Source organism: Lolium perenne, chromosome 5 (genome assembly GCF_019359855.2).
Source record: "Lolium perenne isolate Kyuss_39 chromosome 5, Kyuss_2.0, whole genome shotgun sequence".
NCBI lineage: Eukaryota > Viridiplantae > Streptophyta > Magnoliopsida > Poales > Poaceae > Lolium > Lolium perenne.
This window is the reverse complement of record NC_067248.2, coordinates 247,147,640-247,167,367: the sequence shown is the minus strand read 5'-3', so window position 1 is coordinate 247,167,367 and position 19,728 is coordinate 247,147,640.

The window sequence follows — 19,728 nt, the reverse complement described above, 5'->3', positions numbered from 1 at the left end:
CTATTGTTCCGAATCATGTCCTCCTTCGCGTCTATCTTGTATCTAGAGATTCGAGCGGAACTCATCGAGAGGACCATGCTTGCCTGCAAATGGTATACATAGAACAGGAAATTAGAACCGCACCAAATGCACACACATGCATGGGCCGTACCTCTCCTCAAGGTATTACATGGAGCGGAAAATTCGGCATGACCTCTCCTCAAAGTAGGACATATGGGTAGTGCAAAACTTGCCGAAACGGAAATGAATCAACATTTCGGCAAACATCCATGCACCACACCGGCACACACAAGCGCTTCACCTGCAACAAGCATCCATACACACGACGGCCACACAAGATCTACAAGCATATGCATGTCTCCTCCAAGCATATGTATGTCTCCTCCAACTACTCACCTTCTAGATTCGATACCGAGACGAGACCGCGATCGATGAGTTCGAGAGGAGGAGAGAGTATGGAGAGCCTTCTCCTCAACTCCAATTAAGTATCAACCAAAGTAAGTGCAATAAATACCCAAGCAAGTGAAAAGTAGAGTCAAAATGGTATGAGAGAGAAGGGGGGGACGAGCTAGATGGAGGAAGAAGAATGGCTTGTGTAGTGTGGTAGGTGGGAGGTTGGCTCACTTTTGTATATCAGTTCGCTAATTACGTGGCGCACTGAACAAATGCGCCACAGAATACCTTATTTCTGTGGCGCACGAGCCAAGCTGCGCCACAGAATAGCTTATTTTTGTGGCGCACTGTGGCCGTGCGCCACAGAATATCTTATTTTTGTGGCGCACCGTGGTACGTGCGCCATAGAAATAGTAAAACCAATGATTGGGGGTGTCAGCTGGTGGGGCCCACCAAGTTTTTGTGGCGCACGGTTCTTTGGTGCGCCACAAAATTAAGCTATTTTTGTGGCGCACCTTGCCTGGTGCGCCACAAAAAAAGTTTCTGTGGCGCATTTTTCGTGGTGCGCCACAGAACTAAGCTCCGCCTATAAGGGTTTTCCTACTAGTGCCGTATGAGCGCTCTCGTTTTGCCTAGAGGACAGTTTCTAGCTAGTTGAATAATTTCGTTGTTTTCCATGCATCATGCCATGTTGACATGATCTTCACTCATTGTGAAGTCTGTAGGCGTTGTTGTGTGGAGGCTTCATATTTTTTTATGTATGCCCTTTATCCGTCCTTTGTTGAAGAAATTAGTAAAACAGTTCACACGCATCTTTTCAATGCATAGACGGGTCTCATCCTTCGTTTCGAAAATAATCATTGACTCAAATTAACTGCTTTCATGCTTGATCGACCTATTTTAGAGGGAGTTGTAATTCTTCACACGAAACCATTCTCTAGAGATGTTATGTCCATAATTCCTCCAAACATTTGTTTTACGAGGACATGTATGTGAAATAAACGAGATAGATGGTTGCACTTAGTATAGCGACCAATGCATGTCCATCTCTCCACTCATGAGGATATTTTTAAATAGAATCTAACGACAACCTGTAAATTTACGGTTAGATCCATTTAACTAGATATGGTCAACGATCACGGATGCTTCCTTCGCAAGTACTCCGTACAAGTATATAAGCAGTCGACGAAAACATGCTCGTTTGCGTTGTCGGAGTTGGCGCTGGCGCGTGGTGCTGTGGGATAGACCCGCTGCGCAGCCAACTGGGCACTCGGTGCTTCTATTGTCCGACCGGAAGTGGACCGTGAACAACTAATCAGCCCACAAGATAGCATGGACCATGGGCTGTGAAGCAATATGCAGGCACACATCATAACTCCTCTTAAAAAAAAGCACACATCATAATTTCAAAATTACATGAAACAAAAACAACATAATTTCAAAACTGCTCCATATATCCGAGGGTAGTGGGCTGGCCCATTCGATTTGCAGTTCCTTTTACGTGTAACCTTTCCTGTGGGCTTTTCTTTTCCTTTTCCTTTTCCTCTTGATCACATTTTTTCTTAGTTGCTGATTCTCAGCTAACTTAGTGCTCAAGTAAATTCTAAAGTATCGGACTTGCTTCATAATTGTCCCACCTATGAGTAGGAGGTAGAGTTGCAATTGAGTGTTATTTAGTTGCAACCGGGTTTGCAATTGAAATAAATCCTTGTACCATTAAATTTACTTCATTATCTATACTAGTGGTGAGTGGTAACTAAGATTCGATAATACATCCTCACGAAGGCTAAGTTAATTCACATTCGACCGAGAATTTTAAATATTTTTTTGTGTGTTTTCTTTGTTATGTTTTTCTGATTTTTTATTGCTATTTTCATTTGTGTTTTCTTTTAACATTTCTAAATTATGTTTATTCAAGACTTAGTTTATGTTCCATATGATCTGATTTTGTTCTGGCGGTGACAAGTTTTCATTTCTGGGTAGAGTAAATTTTTGTTCCGGCCATAATTTTGCTTCTCATAATATTTTTTTCTCTTCTACCCATGTTTTGTTCCACGGGTTTTAAAATTTTGTTCCACTTTGTCCATATGTTTGTTCCTCTCGTAGTCATGATTTGTTTTCATGGAAGCCAAAATTATATTCCATTTATACTCATTTTGTTTGGACTCGTGATTTGTTCCTTGGTACCTACAATTTGTTTCCCGTGCTCTTCTTTTTATGCATGTAGATTGAATTATGTTTCTTACCCTATATGTTTTGTCGAAATGTGGTGTGATTTTGTTCCTTGTATGCTAAATTATTGTTCTATGCTAAGACGAGTTTCGTTCCTCATATAATATATTCATGTTTAAGCTACTACTAGGAAACATACCTGTGCGTTGCACCGGGATACATAACCTCAAAAAATATATTAAACTATGTAGATGAGAGGACAACATTGTTATACGAACTCTTTCCATCCATTGAACGCGCTCCCAACACTACTCTGTTGCTCTCTTTCCTTCTTCGTGCCTCTCTTTTCCGTTGGCATCAGTTTCCTTCCTCATTAGATCTTAGACCAAACAATGGTGCTGCTGGTTCTTGATTTCCAATTCCAAGACGGCTTGTTAATGTCTGAAAACCTTGCGTATATAAACATGTGAGACTGGATATAAGGAATCGAGGTGGGACTATTGTAAATAAAATATGAATGTTTGGCTACCGTAGTCTTTGGACGGGGAAGCCCGCTCGTGTGTCCAGGCCGACGCAGCTAGGTGGCCCATCGCGATCTGGGGCAGGAAGTCTCGTTCGATCGGGTCGGGTAGGTGAGAAGGAAAATAAACAAACCGGTAAGTAGCATCTATGCGTATTATGCGATTTGATGGGAGGGCAAAACGGTCCCAAAAAAAGCATTGACGAAACTTTTTGGCAAAAACCTTAGCTCCTTTATTATTAGGTATAGATTCATTGCGAACTGATTTGGATGTAATTTTCATTGTTTAGTCCCTTACTGCTTGTTAAAGAAGATCTTGACGTGTTTACTAAGCCTATATCACCCCAGCAGTACAAGGTGCGGTTTGAAAAAATAAAGTAAGAAAATGGTGGAGCTTCTCATTTAGGTGAACCCTATAAGCACACACCCGAGGGCGTTAGGGACCTAGCCTAGTTAGGCCCTTGGCATTTTTCTTCTTCCATTTTCTTTTGTTTCTATTTTCTCTTATTTATTTTTCGATTCGGTAAAGTTAAGAATCAGAAAATATTTTGAATTTTAAAATAGTTCGGATTTGAAAAATATTCATTTTTTATTTTTTAAAAATTAAAAATGCTCCATTTTGAAAAATATGCATATTATAAACAAATGATGAAACTAAAAAATGTTGCAGGCTCAAAAATGTAGAAATTTGAAAATGTTTCGATATTTGAAAAATGTTTGGATTGTGTCAAAAGACAAATTTTAAAGTACTTTTCAACATTGTTTAGATTAAAAAAATCATACTTTGAAAGTAATCAATTTTTAAAAAGTGTTTAGATTCGGAAATGTTTGGATGCGAAAATGTTTGGTTTAAAATATTAAGTTTTTAAAAAACACGAAAAATAAGACAAAAGGAAGAACTCAAATGGAAAAGGAAAGGAAAAACATAAAATAATTAGCGAACAAAATATCGCTGTCATCTGTTTCCCAAGACCAATCTAGTAACCGAAGAACAAAGTTTCGAATTTTTGGGTTCGGTCGTTCGGTTTTCTATGCCTAGGCAGAGCTATAGTGGTTTCACGGGGAAAATGTAATGCACGCCTAGTGCCTGCACACCCACATGATTTCGCAAGTGGTCCCAGCAATGTATCATTTTTCAATGATTTTTCCTTTGTGCTATTTTTTCTACGCCATTTACGTGATTTTTCTTGGTTTTTTAGGGTTCTTGGCTTTTTTATGGATTTTTTGTTTTGTTTTACAAAATCGGTCAAATTCACAATGCATTACAATTTTAAAAGTATTGAAATTTGAAAACTATTCATTTTTTAAATTAATTTAGATTCAAAATTTGTTCATATTCAAACTTTTCTCGTATTAACACTATGCTCGGTTTAGAAGTTCAATCAGATTCAAAAATTATTTAGATTCAAAAATTGATTAATTTTGAAATTTGTTTAGTTTTAGAAAATGTTCACATTCTGAAATTTTTCTGATTCTAAAAATGTTCAGATTTAAATTTTGAAATAAAATAAATGAAAATTTAAAGAAAAAAATGACAAACTAGAATACCTAACAAGGTGATCGAATGGTAAGTTAGGGAGTGAAAGAGTGGCCAGGCCCACCATATTGTCCTTGAGATGATCATTTCTTACTACGCCCAACGAGTATGGTATAGGAGCGGTTGGCTTTATCATGGATCCTACATGCCGACTAGGTCGGCGCGTAGCCCGCGCCGCTCAACCCTACATGCGATACGGCCTGCCCAGTTAGGTATTGTGGCATTTTTTATGATTTTTTCAATCTTGCTTTTTTCTTTTTTCCATTTTGTTTCTTTTTCTTCTAAGATTCAAAAAAGGTAAGATAAAGAAATATTTAAATTTAAAAATTATTCATAATTTAAAAATATTTAATTTTGAAAATGTTTAATATTAAAAGTATTCAAATTAAAAATTATATTTGAAAAAATACATATTTATAAAAATATTAAAATTTTAAATATATTCAAATTAAAAAGTGTAAAAATAAAATTGTTACAATTTTATTTTAATTTGAAAACAGAAACATATATAGAAAAGAAACAACAAAATCATAAGAAAAAAATGAACTTACGTGATTACTTGCGGACTTGGTCGGGGTGTGGGCTGTCCTGAACGGGCGCGCCTATACATCGCTGCAGTGCCGGAGTTTATCTAGCACGCACGCAGACATGGCCGTACCGCAGGCATGTGCAGCCTGTTCGACCGCACAGGGCCTCCCGATTTAGAGGGCCTCCAAATTAATATGTTAAACTACTACTCTAATGACGGATTTTGTTTAATTGGATCTCAATCAATTCGATGAGAGATGCTACGGAGCACTATACTCCATTAAGGTTAGACATAGTGTTAGTATCTTAGCTAGTATCATGCATATTGGTCCCACAAAAAATACTGATGTGGCAGCTAATTAAGGAGGAGAGAACAGATTAGAATAACATAGGTGCATACCGTATCATAGCGCATATTACGAGAAAAGTTAATGCCTAACAAATCTTGTACACAAATTTACACCGAGATTTTAAAAAATAATAAATATAGCATATCTATGATAGTACTCCATGATACCACCCACTATAGAGATAGTATCATACACAAGTATCATATGCATGATACTACTACATGATATTGCACTATGGCTAGCCTAAGGCATTACTAGTGCTTAGAAAATTTGCAATCGAATTAACTCCAAAGGCCCCCAAGCCACCTTTGCCTCTTTACCCGTATCTTTTCTTTCTCTTTCATCGCAAGTGCAGCTAATTCAGTTAGTCTTGTAATGAATATTAAGATTTTATCTCAAGGATTTTTATAAAGAACTAATTGAAGATTCATTTTAGAAAGATGGCACGTTTCAACTAAAAATTGGCACTTTTGAATTCTTAGATTGCTTTTTCACATGATGCACTTCTTTTAATTTATTTTACCACATACTACCTCCATTCCTATAAATAAGACGCACACATATTTCAATGTGAACCTTGACCAAATAAATAGGACAACAATATCACGATCATATAATACACTAGAAGTTACCCCGCGCGTTGCAGCGGAAAACTGTACTGTGCATATGTAAACTTTTCATAAGTTTGAAAAAATGGTGACATTGTTAGATACTATGTTATTTTAAATCTCTAGATATACAGGTAGAGTCCCCATAATTTATTAGAGTATACACCTTCAATACAATGTAGTGAAGCCGGTAAGATTGTGTACATAGTGTCCCCAGTCATCTTTAAAATAGGACAAATCATGTATGTAGTGTCATACAATGCTCAAATTTAGATTTACAAAATACTGGCCACCCATGTCAAAGTCTTTGCATATTATTATAAGCAGAGTGAGACGATCTGAGGATGCAACTCATCAGACACAGTGAAAATGAACGACATGAGATTCCAAACATAGCAAAGTAATGGTTTATATATAATCTTCGAGCGGTGTGAGGCAACTTTAGAATGCTTAAAGGCCCATTGCTCACATATTCAGCTGATCTTCAGGTATAGTGTTGGTAGTTGTACTGCAATACAACATGGCTTTTGTATATGTTCTTAACCACATTAACTGTGCCATTCTCTGCTTCTGTCAGCTCCACGGGTTCTTGACAACTGGGGTAATGAAAGGAATTTAGCATGTGATTTTTTTTATTTAATCTGCATACCTCGAACATCGTAACAAATCCAGAGAACTCGTATAATATATAAAAGTATCTTCTGATAAACACAACAGCTAAAATAGGTAAAAGGGCACGAGCACAGTAGATGGCTTCTTTCCAGGGGCCTCTATTTTTAATTCTTGTAGTGGTTGTGACATGGCTTCTCTTGACAGTAAAGAAATATCAAAAGGCTTCTCGGATGATTGCTGTTATTTTGTTAAGAGCATAGCAGATTCTTAGACTTGCAACTCATCAAGACAGGGAGAAAATAGTGATATGAGAATTGAGATCTCAATAACCAAAAGAGTACATTATAAACAATGAAAATTAACACTACTAATACCTGATTGTAGTGGAGTTCGACAAAACTCAACAATATTTATGTAGATAGCTCATAAATGGTTATTGAAGAGTCATTCAGGGGTAGTTCGTAGAGCTGAAGTGTTCATGTTTCTGATCCTGATTCCTCAAAAAAAAATGTTTCTGATCCTGCATTTAGCTGCTGCATGACCAATGTGAAAAACACATATTTAAATAAAGCAAATAGTAATTTATCCTGACATGACAAATGAATATTAGATACATTCATACATCAAATTATATCTTCCACCAGCCAAGACTGCATGGTACATGTCCTGATCCCTCTTTTTAAATCTCTGATAGACTGATATGATGCAACCGTCTGTCTTTCTGTCTGATAGACTGGCATAATACAGGGGTCTTTCAGAATAACAACTCTGCTGGAAATCAATGTATTACTGATTCTGTAGTGAACCATGGATAGCCTACATTCAGTAATATACGCAAACAACAAATCGGCAAACACCTGCAGTTCAAGAGTTAAATGACACAAAGAAAGGAAGTGAAAGAGAGAAACTAACGGCGGCGGGCCGACGGTGGAGAAGGGAATACCGAGGTCGATCTGCAGTCGTTGTGCTCGGATGAATACACGCATCGACGATATGGTTGATGGAGTGGAAAACACATGCACGTGGAGCTGTCCTGGTGAGTCTGTGATGACCTTTGCTGATTGATGGAGTCATGTTTTTGGATCGCGGCGTACGTACGTGGACAATGCGAACATAATACCGCCGATGCCAGCAGAGCTATGCGCCATGCGAGTACTGCTATTGAGTAACAATTGTGTGAATGAGTGGTGGGAATAAATAGATGCATAGATGGAGGGGAAGAGGAAGCATGGAGGAATCAAGAGATAGTTAGTAGAAGAAAGTGGATCAGTTAATGTAAGGCAAATGGTCTGCTCGTCTTGGCTAGAAATAATGGACATCGAGTGTTGGAAGGGGAGTGGAGAAGACGCCGCACAGAACCCACCACACCTGAAGGTTGTAATGCGACTGTTACACTACAGAAATCAATTAACGTCAGACAAAATGGAGGATGGTCAGTCCATAGAGCAATACGAAAACGGCTGAGCTGACATGTCGCTGATGTGGACATCTTGCATGTTGAGATAAATAGGGTAGTGGGGGTCTTCTATTTAGAGATCGAAGATAAGCAACATTGTTAGAATCGTGTTGGAAAATATTTTCTAATGATATCAGTTTTATATCAAATATTTTTAATATACTTCATCCTGAAAAATATGTTTCAACTTCATCAAAACTTGCATGTATCTACAAACTAAACTCATCTAAATACATGTATTTAGATAAAATTGAAACATCCTTTTTAAATAGAGAGATATAGATTAATATTTTGTCAAAGATAAAATACGAAAAACAAGGGCGCATTGTTTATTGAAATGGAGTGAGTAGTATATATAAAATCATCTTTGTTGCCAATGATCATATTGAGGGCCCCTATTTCTTGTTTTGCTCAGGGCCTCCGTATTCTCAGGTACGGCCCTGCACGCAGAGTTCTACATACACTCCCCTCATGGGCCGACCCAGGTAAAGGCTCTTCTATTTTCTTTTGTTTTTTTTTTTGGAAAAAAAATTGGTTTGAAAAAGTTCAAGTTTTTTAGCAAAAAAAGTTCAGATTCGAAAAATGTTTTACAGAAAATTGTTCAAAAAAAAAAACTGTTCAGGAACAAATTTTGTTAAAGAAATAAGTGTGCTAAAAAAATTGTGTTCGTAATTTTTTGTTCAGTAATAAAACTTGGTCAAAAAAATATGTTCGTATTTAGAAATTTTAAAAGTCATTCAGAAAAATAAGAAAAAAAAGACAGAAAAGCGAAAAAACCAAAACCAGAAAACTGGGAAAACCAAAGAACACAAAACAAGAAATGGCAAAAAGGCGTAATGGGCCGCGGCCCGGTGACCACCCCTTGTGCTTGCGGAGGGTATTCCCGCATGCACGCGGGCGATAAATAGGTTCAACCCCTGAACGCACAGGTCGCAAGTTCATGGCTGACGCAGTAGGGCCGTAAGGGCTCCGAACAGATCGCTCGTTCGGGGTGCTTCTTATCTGTTCGGCCGGCCCAAGCGAACAGATGAGCCCAACGAGAATGTCTTCTCTTTCAAACTAAAAGGAGCCCAAGGAGAAGTCTCGTAATTGGATTTGCTGGTCTTTGGACTTTCTAGGACTCTGAATTCTGAAACAAGCAGTCCTCGGCCGCCGCCTGCCTGCATCAGCGACGAACGCGGTCGCCGGCCAACGGCTCTTCAATGGTCCCAAATAGACGCACTGCAGCTAACTTCCCAAAACAAAACTATTTCACGAGTTGATGTATCCTTCAGTTTATGCGCTACAAGAACCAGTTTCAACCTGCTCTTAGAGTGGGATCAAAAGTTATACTAACAGACTACAACAACAATATTGACCGTGTTCTGACAAACAACTCGGGCACCGGCTTGACGAAATTCAGGCTTGAATATCATTCTCCTTATGTTGCAAAATCATATCATAATCTCAGAAGTTGGCCTAGGGTTGCTGTTACACCAGGGATTGAAGAACTCGACCTTACACTATCGGCGAATGATGCAACGTTTAAGTTCCCATGCTGTCTGACAGATGTCAAGAATCGGTTTGGTATCTTTGCCATGCCAACTGCACCTTATGTCCCAAATATGACCTTGGTTTGAGAAACCTGGAAATTCTGCATCGGTGTGAAGTACACTGTACGCATTAAGGAGGATAAGTTAGGGTGCCTTCTGTGATCTGTCCAGTTCCGTTGCTTTGGAAAAATTGAAGCTTATGTATTGTCATGACATAATTCGCCTAGACATACCTTGCCTGCTCCAGCGGCTCAGCTTCCTGGAAGTGCTTGAATGCTGGTTCCTTAAAGTGATAGAGAAAAGGCTCCAAATATCTCCAGATTTTGTCTTGCAGGTAATCAAGTGCAACTCTCACTTGAAGTGTCGCTCAAAGTGAAGAACCTGAAGTTGGACCATACTGGTGCCATTAGTTATGCTATTTACAATCTTCCTTACGTGTGCCGAATCTTGAGACTCTTTCAATAAATTCTGGTTATGAGGTATTCTCTTACTTTTAAGTTGCTAAATGCCCATATAAAATTAGGCATATCAGAATACCTGAGACTTAAGTCACTCTTAACCCTGCAAAAGATTACCTAACTAAGATGTTTGAAACATAAATTTAAATATCGTTGTCTTTTATCTTCAGGTTGCAAGACAGTCCGAATATGACTCTTGTGAGGGATCTAGAGATCCCTTGTCTCTTAGGAGCGTGTTTAGTTGCCAACAATGCGTTTTCTCGCATGGGGGAGAAGAAAATTGTGTGTTTGATTGCTCACGAGAGAAAGAATCTTTGCATCGCACGGACTTTAAAGCACCCGAAAAAGTTATATGCGGAGGAACGCTCGATTCGGCCGTTTCTAGCGATGCAGCCTCGTCTCATGCTCGCTGGAGCCTTTTAAGGTGTGAGGGAGAGATGGCGGGAGCCCGCACACGCCGGGGAAAATACGCGGGAGAAATTCGGTCACCTCCCGTTGATACTCCCCCCCCCCCACCCCGCCTCACCGCCCAAAGGCGCGGCACCATTTTCCCCCTTCCAAGCTCTCTGTCCACAGCTACTCACCGGCCTGCAAGGTAAGTGACGGGCTCGTTTGCAGACGGCGGACCTCCGCTACGGCTGCTCTTCCTCCTCCACCTTGCCAAGATGCCATTTTTCTTCCTTCGACGAGTCCGACTGCCGGATCACTGTGAGTACCATCCAACCCTGGCTTAGATGCTCTGATTTGTAAGACGTAAAGTAGTTTACCTATGTTTCTTGCTTTGATCTGTACGTTTAGTGTATATTTTCTACGTTCATGCTTAGATCTGTAAGGACTTGCTATGATCTGTAAGAGTATAGTAGCTTTGCACATGAGTTCTTGCTTCGATCTGTACACATACAATTGTTCTGATCTTGCTTGGATCTGTAAAGCATCAAGTGCCCGTCGTTTCGTCGAACACCAGTGTATGCATTCTTCTAAGTCCAATCGTCCACGTATAAGTGCGATAGTTGGTACGAGGACTGGTTCTACGATGTGTACAACTACTCCTTATACCACCTATGCACTTGTACAGGGCAGCATGCATAGAAGATTACTACTGTGTTATGGTCAATCTGTGTGCACACAACCTGCTTGTAACTTCACTTTGCTACCATGCTTGCACTTATACACTGCAGCTTGTTATCATACTTGCTTGCTTCTGATTGTTGCTGTACCTTCTCATGTCAGCTTCGATGTGTGAAAGATCTAGCTTGCATGCCATTGTTCTTGCACTTTGATACTTTGATTGTTTGTATAGGACGTGAGTCCCGTTGATCAGTCGTCCAAGTCTGTGCTACATGTTGTGCCAATCTGGTACATCCTGGTGCCTGATAAGTTCTGCCCTATCACGAAGAGGCCCAACAAGATATGGTCTGCCGCTCTATCCACCTTCGTGCTGAATAGGGTATGCGAGTTCGTCACAGAAGAGAAGGTTGGAGTGTCGTTGTTCAGGCACAGTGACCTGAAAGCGGTATGTGCGACTATTCTGAAGTACACTGGCCGTGAGGTTTGTGTCCCTCGGGTCTGCAACCATTTGAGGCACTAGAGAGCCGGGTGGGTTCATGTCTGCAAGCTCAAGAAGATGGAGGGGTGCGTTGGGTGGAGAAGACATCAGCTATCATGATGGACGACGATGCATACTTTGCGTACACCAAGGTTAGCGCATTGCAACTTCTCTTGCCCTTGATTCAGTAAGTCAAATATGATGCATGTTGTTAGCTTGCACATGAGAAAGAACTAAGTAACCTCGTCATAGCAGAATCACCCTAGCTAGGGACGCAGAGCTCCTGATACCTTCGATCCGGATTATGATTGTAGTATTGTAAGCTTTTTTTCCCTCGAAGACATAGGTTTAGTCGAATCTTAGGAAGCACTGCTAAAATGGTGTAAAGGAAATATCTACAAGACTTGCTAGTTGGTTTGATTTTATGTTTACCAGACCTTTCTAGTTACTTTGTTTTATGTTTTGTTCAATGGATGGAAATAGGCTAGGGTCAAGGATTCTCCTGCAGCTATGTATACATATAGAAATGAAGTACAAATATGTAGTAAATAAAATAGTGATAAGAGATTTGTGAGCATCACACCGGTAAATACTATTTCCCCTAAACCCAGAGCTGACAACAGTCTCTTGGTCCAACCATTGTTCCCACAGCCGTGAGTAACAACAATTATTAAGTAAATGAATACATACCAAAACATTAAGCTAGATGATTGTGCCGCTAATCCCGAGTGAATCACTAAACATGTACCATTACTTTCCCCTTTCTGTCACTGAGATTTCGCGGTAGCACACTATTCTCCCCTCATCCCACCTCTTCCCTTGGTCGACCCGATAGACATGGGTACCTGTAGACCATCGAATTGAGGCAAAGAGACAATGATACAAGATTGCAAAACTCATGTTCAATTCCTACACATATTCATGAGATTAGATGGATATAAACGCTGCGAGGATTCACCCCAACCCACAGCCCGTGAAGACTACTCACACCTGATATCAAGATCAAAGATAGAACTAATTGTTGCAAATACTTAGTTTGAAATCACAATATTCTTACAATGTTCGCCAATCTCAAGGAGATGTCTATTACAATGGTTATAGCTATGACTATGGAGGAGATGGGAGATGGAATGGATGAACTATGGTGGTGGATCTCCTTCAGTGTGGTGTAGATGGATCTGATGGGTGGCAGCTCTGCTTGACGGCGACTGGCTCTCTTTTTGGCGTGGCTCCCTTCACATAACTTCTAGGGTTTGACCTCGAGAGCACATCGTACGAGCGGATGGAACGGGAGGGCTTGCCCTGTACCGGTGGCCGCTAAACCCCATGTAACCAATTTTCGGCCTCTTGTTGATTTTGCTGCACTTGTGATGATATTTTCTTCAGTAATTGCAGGTCCATTTACCATTATGACTTGATTTCTAGCACACCATTCAAATATAGAAAAGATCACACACCTTTACAATAATTATTCATTAGTAGCACATTGAGAGAGAGACTTAGTAAATTTCTTGACATAGCTAAAGGTTTAAAAGTGAGAAAAAGTGGCGTATTTCACAGCCATCAGCTCCTCAACAGGCCCATAGAGAACTATGCTCAGATGAAGAGGATCTACACCGGCCGTGTTCCAGCCGCTCCGCTCATTCCTGATGCGGTCCATCGTGCTCTGAGCCACCTCATGGATCACAACGCACATGCGAGAAAGTATCTGGCGATGATCCCTGATGCCAGGATGTACTGGTTCAACGCCGTCCTGACCAAGTATTACCTGTGAGGAGCCGAGGCATTGGATGCATGTTGTCTTGGTGTTCTGCTGCTAATGATGAACGTCACATCTATGATGTACATTTTAGGAGTAGCTAGAGTTGATCTGCACTGATGGCACGTCTGTATATTTTGCGAGGTGGTATTTATTTTACCCCTCGGTTGATGAACTTATGTTGCATCACAAGCTGCCGCTCATGCCCTCATGGTGCAACTCCACTGCTAGAACTAATATACATATTCTAGCCTTGATGATTATGTGACCTATGGTTGTTATCCTGTTGTTCCATATTTAGTCGAACACCTTGTGGGCATCTTCGGTGAACTGGGTAAGCTCACCAAGAAGTCTAGGAGGTGATCATATTCCGCATGTTGGACGTAACCAAATAGTCTTGCTTTTGCTCAAACGCGATTTGTGGGCAACCAATCCCTAGCGACTTTGCTTCCCAACTGATGCGAAGTAAGAATTGTTGGCAATCAAACAACTTGCACAACGTGGATTAGAGGTTGCATTAACCCGTACAACATCCACGGAGCCATGTTCCATAGATGCGATCAAAAGTTGTGAGCAACCAATCACGCCCTAGATGAATGCGAGAACACCGCCATGGCAATCTCAAGCTTGTGATGACCACTTCGTTCACTTGTTTCAGCCCCAAAAGAGCATGATTGAGCTGACATGTCATATTCTTGAGAGTGCAACGTCATTTAAGTGCCTCACACCGGACGCTAGTCTTGATATTTATCAGTGTTGTTGCAATACATCGGACATGAAATGCCCTCCTATCGAAACTTCATATATAAGGCATGCGCATAAAGCAATCTTTGCGGTGAAAACATACTTTGAGAGTCATGCACTATGGAATTCAGATGGAAAATTATGTTAAAGCAGCTTATTATAAACCTAGAATTACAGAATAAGGTGTTACTGTTCGACCAACTCCATAAATTAAATAACCATTAGAATATACCCTGGGTTCATTTGGTTTTGTCCTATTATGTTTATGTTGATGGGGTGCTTAATGCAAACAAACCCCGAGAAGGATCGTTTTGGTGGAGGGGACGTAATGAGTTTTGCTTATTATTTTAGAAGCATTACAAAACTGTTTCCAACAGCTGAGGTTTTGTATAAACTGTTTATACAACCCCTTGCTTGTGACGGTAAATCACACGTCCATTGGGAACCCCAAGAGGAAGGTATGATGAGTACATCAGCGAGTTTTCCCTCAGTACGAAACCAAGGTTATCAAACCAGTAGGAGATGAAGATCACGTAAAGGTTGTTGGTGAAGGAGTGTAGTGCGGCGCAACACCAGGGATTCCGGCGCCAACGTGGAACCTGCACAACACAATCAAACTACTTTGCCCCAACTTAACAGGGAGGTTGTCAATCTCACTGGCTTGCTAAAAACAAAGGATTAAACGTATGGTGTGGAAAATTATGTTTGCTTGCAGAAAACAAAAGAGAACAATGATTGCAGTAGGTTGTATTTCAGATGTAAAAGAATGGACCGGGGTCCACAGTTCACTAGTGGTGTCTCTCTAATAAGATAAATAACATGTTGGGTAAACAAATTACAATTGGGCAATTGACAAATAGAGAGGGCATAACAATGCACATACATATCATGATGACTACTATGAGATTTACTTAGGGCATTACGACAAAGAACATAGACCGCCATCCAGCATGCATATATGCCTAAAAAGTCCACCTTCGGGTTAGCATCCACACCCCTTCCAGTATTAAGTTGCAAACAACAGACAATTGCATTAAGTACTGTGCGTAATGTAAACAATACAAATATCGTTAGACAAAGCATTGATGTTTTATCCCTAGTGGCAACAGCACATCCACAACCTTAGAACTTTTCATCCTTGTCCCGATTCAATGGAGGCATGAACCCACTATCTAGCATAAATACCCCCTCTTGGAGTTACAAGTATCAACTTGGCCAGAGCCTCTACTAGCAACGGAGAGCATGCAAGATCATAAATAACATATATGATAGATCAATAATCAACTTGACATAGTATTCCATATTCATCGGATCTCAACAAACACAACATGTAGCATTACAAATAGATGATCTTGATCATGATAGGCAGCTCACAAGATCTAAACATGATGGCATAATAGGAGAAGACAACCATCTAGCTACTGTTATGGACCCATAGTCCAAGGATGAACTACTCACGCATCATTCCGGAGGCGGGCATGGTGATGTAGAGCCCTCCGGTGATGATTCCCCTCTCCGGCAGGGTGCCGGAGGAGATCTTCTGAACCCCCCGAGATGGGGTTGACGGCGGCGGCGTCTCAGGAACTTTTCTCGTATTTTGGCTCTCGGTGTTAGGGTTTTCGGAGACGAAGGAATAAATAGGCGAAGGGGCAGCGTCGGGGGAGCCAGGGGGCTCCCTCCCCACATGTCGGTGATACGTCTCCGACGTATCGATAATTTCTTATGTTCCATGCCACATTATTGATGTTATCTACATGTTTTATGCACACTTTATGTCATATTCGTGCATTTTCTGGAACTAACCTATTAACAAGATGCCGAAGTGCCGATTCTTTGTTTTTCTGCTTTTTGGTTTCAGAAATCCTAGTAACGAAATATTCTCGGAATTGGACGAAATCAACGCCCAGGGTCCTATTTTGCCACGAAGCTTCCAGAAGTCCGAAGAGGAGACGAAGAGGGGCCACGAGGGGGCCACACCCTAGGGCGGCGCGGGCCCCCCCCCCCTTGGTCGCGCGGCCCTGTGGTGTGGGGCCCTCGTGCCGCCTCCTGACCTGCCCTTCCGCCTACTTAAAGCCTCCGTCGCGAAACCCCCAGTACCGAGAGCCACGATACGGAAAACCTTCTAGAGACGCCGCCGCCACCGATCCCATCTCGGGGGATCCAGGAGATCGCCTCCGGCACCCTGCCGGAGAGGGGATTCATCTCCCGGAGGACTCTACGCCGCCATGGTCGCCTCCGGAGTGATGTGTGAGTAGTCTACCCCTGGACTATGGGTCCATAGCAGTAGCTAGATGGTTGTCTTCTCCCCATTGTGCTATCATTGTCGGATCTTGTGAGCTGCCTAACATGATCAAGATCATCTATCTGTAATTCTATATGTTGCGTTTGTTGGGATCCGATGAATAGAGAATACTTGTTATGTTGATTATCAAAGTTATGTCTATGTGTTGTTTATGATCTTGCATGCTCTCCGTTACTAGTAGATGCTCTGGCCAAGTAGATGCTTGTAACTCCAAGAGGGAGTATTTATGCTCGATAGTGGGTTCATGCCTGCATTGACACAGGACAAGTGAAGAAAGTTCTAAGGTTGTGTTGTGCTTTGTTGCCACTAGGGATAAAACATTGATGCTATGTCTAAGGATGTAGTTGTTGATTACATTACGCACCATACTTAATGCAATTGTCTCTGCTTTGCAACTTAATACTGGAGGGGGTTCGGATGATAACTTTGAAGGTGGACTTTTTAGGCATAGATGCGATTGGATGGCGGTCTATGTACTTTGTCGTAATGCCCAATTAAATCTCACTATACTCATCATAATATGTATGTGCATGGTCATGCCCTCTTTATTTGTCAATTGCCCAACTGTAATTTGTTCACCCAACATGCTGTTTATCTTATGGGAGAGACACCTCTAGTGAACTGTGGACCCCGGTCCAATTCTCTATACTGAAATACAATCTACTTGCAATCTTGTTCTCTTGTTTTCGCAAACAATCATCTTCCACACAATACGGTTAATCCTTTGTTACAGCAAGCCGGTGAGATTGACAACCTCACTGTTTCGTTGGGGCAAAGTACTTTGGTTGTGTTGTGCAGGTTCCACGTTGGCGCCGGAATCCCTGGTGTTGCGCCGCACTACATCCCGTCGCCATCAACCTTCAACGTGCTTCTTGGCTCCTCCTGGTTCGATAAACCTTGGTTTCTTTCTGAGGGAAAACTTGCTGCTGTGCGCATCATACCTTCCTCTTGGGGTTCCCAACGAACGTGTGAGTTATACGCCATCAAGCTCTTTTTCTGGCGCCGTTGCCGGGGATCGAAGAAAAGTTACACCGCAAAGATTTTCAACTCCCACGTCAACAGCTCTTTTTAAGCGGCCATTGCTTGGGGAGATCAAGACACGCTGCAAGGGGAGTCTCCACTTCTCAATCTCTTTACTTTGTTTTCGTCTTGCTTAGTTTTATTTACTACTTTGTTTGCTGCACTAAATCAAAATACAAAAAAATTAGTTGCTAGTTTTACTTTATTTGTTATCTTGTTTGCTATATCAAAAACACAAAAAAATTAGTTACTTGCATTTACTTTATCTAGTTTGCTTTATTTACTGTTGCTAAAATGGCCAACCCTGAAAATACTAAGTTGTGTGACTTCACAACCACAAATAATAATGATTTCTTATGCACACCTATTGCTCCACCTGCTACTACAGCAGAATTCTTTGAAATTAAACCTGCTTTACTGAATCTTGTTATGCGAGAGCAATTTTCTGGTGTTAGTTCTGATGATGCTGCTGCCCATCTTAATAATTTTGTTGAACTATGTGAAATGCAAAAGTATAAAGATGTAGATGGTGACATTATAAAATTAAAATTGTTCCCTTTCTCATTAAGAGGAAGAGCTAAAGATTGGTTGCTATCTCTGCCTAAGAATAGTATTGATTCATGGACTAAATGCAAGGATGCTTTTATTGGTAGATATTATCCCCCTGCTAAAATTATATCTTTGAGGAGTAGCATAATGAATTTTAAACAATTGGATACTGAACATGTTGCTCAAGCTTGGGAAAGAATGAAATCTCTGGTTAAAAATTGCCCAACCCATGGACTGACTACTTGGATGATCATCCAAACCTTTTATGCAGGACTGAATTTTTCTTCGCGGAATTTATTGGATTCAGCTGCTGGAGGTACCTTTATGTCCATCACTCTTGGTGAAGCAACAAAGCTTCTTGATAATATGATGATCAACTACTCTGAATGGCACACGGAAAGAGCTCCACAAGGTAAGAAGGTAAATTCTGTCGAAGAAACCTCTTCCTTGAGTGATAAGATTGATGCTATTATGTCTATGCTTGTGAATGATAGGACTAATATTGATCCTAATAATGTTCCGTTAGCTTCATTGGTTGCACAAGAAGAACATGTTGATGTAAACTTCATTAAAAATAATAATTTCAACAACAATGCTTACCGGAACAATTCTAGTAACAACTATAGGCCATATCCTTATAATAATGGCAACGGCTATGGTAATTCTTATGGGAATCCTTACAACAATAATAGGAGTTCACCCCCTGGACTTCAAGCCATTCTTAAAGAATTTATTAGTACACAAACTGCCTTTAACAAATCTGTTGAAGAAAAGCTTGGGAAAATTGATATACTTGCTTCTAAAGTCGATAGTCTTGCTGCTGATGTTGATCTTTTGAAATCGAAAGTTTTGCCTAATAGAAATCATCATGACAAAATTACTACTACAACAAATGCCATCCAAGTTAGAATTAATGAGAATATAAGATTAATGGCTGAACTGCGTGCTAGGTGGGATAGAGAAGAAAATGAAAAACTAGCTAAAGAGAAGAATGTAGCTAAAGTTTGGACTATTACCACCACTTGTAATGCTAATGCTACACATGTTGCTGCACCTCCTACTAATAATAATAAAATAATTGGTGTTAGCAATGTTTCCACTTCTAATGCAAAGCGCGAGAAACTGCTAAATCGCTAAAAGCTAAACCGCACTTTGTGATAAAACTGCTGAAATTTTTTCCAACATTGGGGATGATGATCCCATTGCTTTAGATTATAATGGTTTGAATTTTGATGATTGCCACATCTCTGAAGTTATAAAGTTCTTGCAAAAACTTGCTAAAAGTCCTAATGCTAATGCTATAAATTTGGCTTTCACGCAACATATTACAAATGCTCTCATAAAAGCTAGAGAAGAGAAACTAGAGCGCGAAGCCTCTATTCCTAAAAAGCTAGAGGATGGTTGGGAGCTCATCATTAAGATGAAGGTTAAAGATTTTGATTGTAATGCTTTATGTGATCTTGGTGCAAGTATTTCCGTTATGCCTAAGAAAATTTATAATATGCTTGACTTGCCACCGCTGAAAAATTGTTATTTGGATGTTAATCTTGCTGATCATTCTACAAAGAAACCTTTGGGGAAAGTTGATAATGTTCACATTACCGTTAACAATAACCTTGTCCCCGTTGATTTTGTTGTCTTG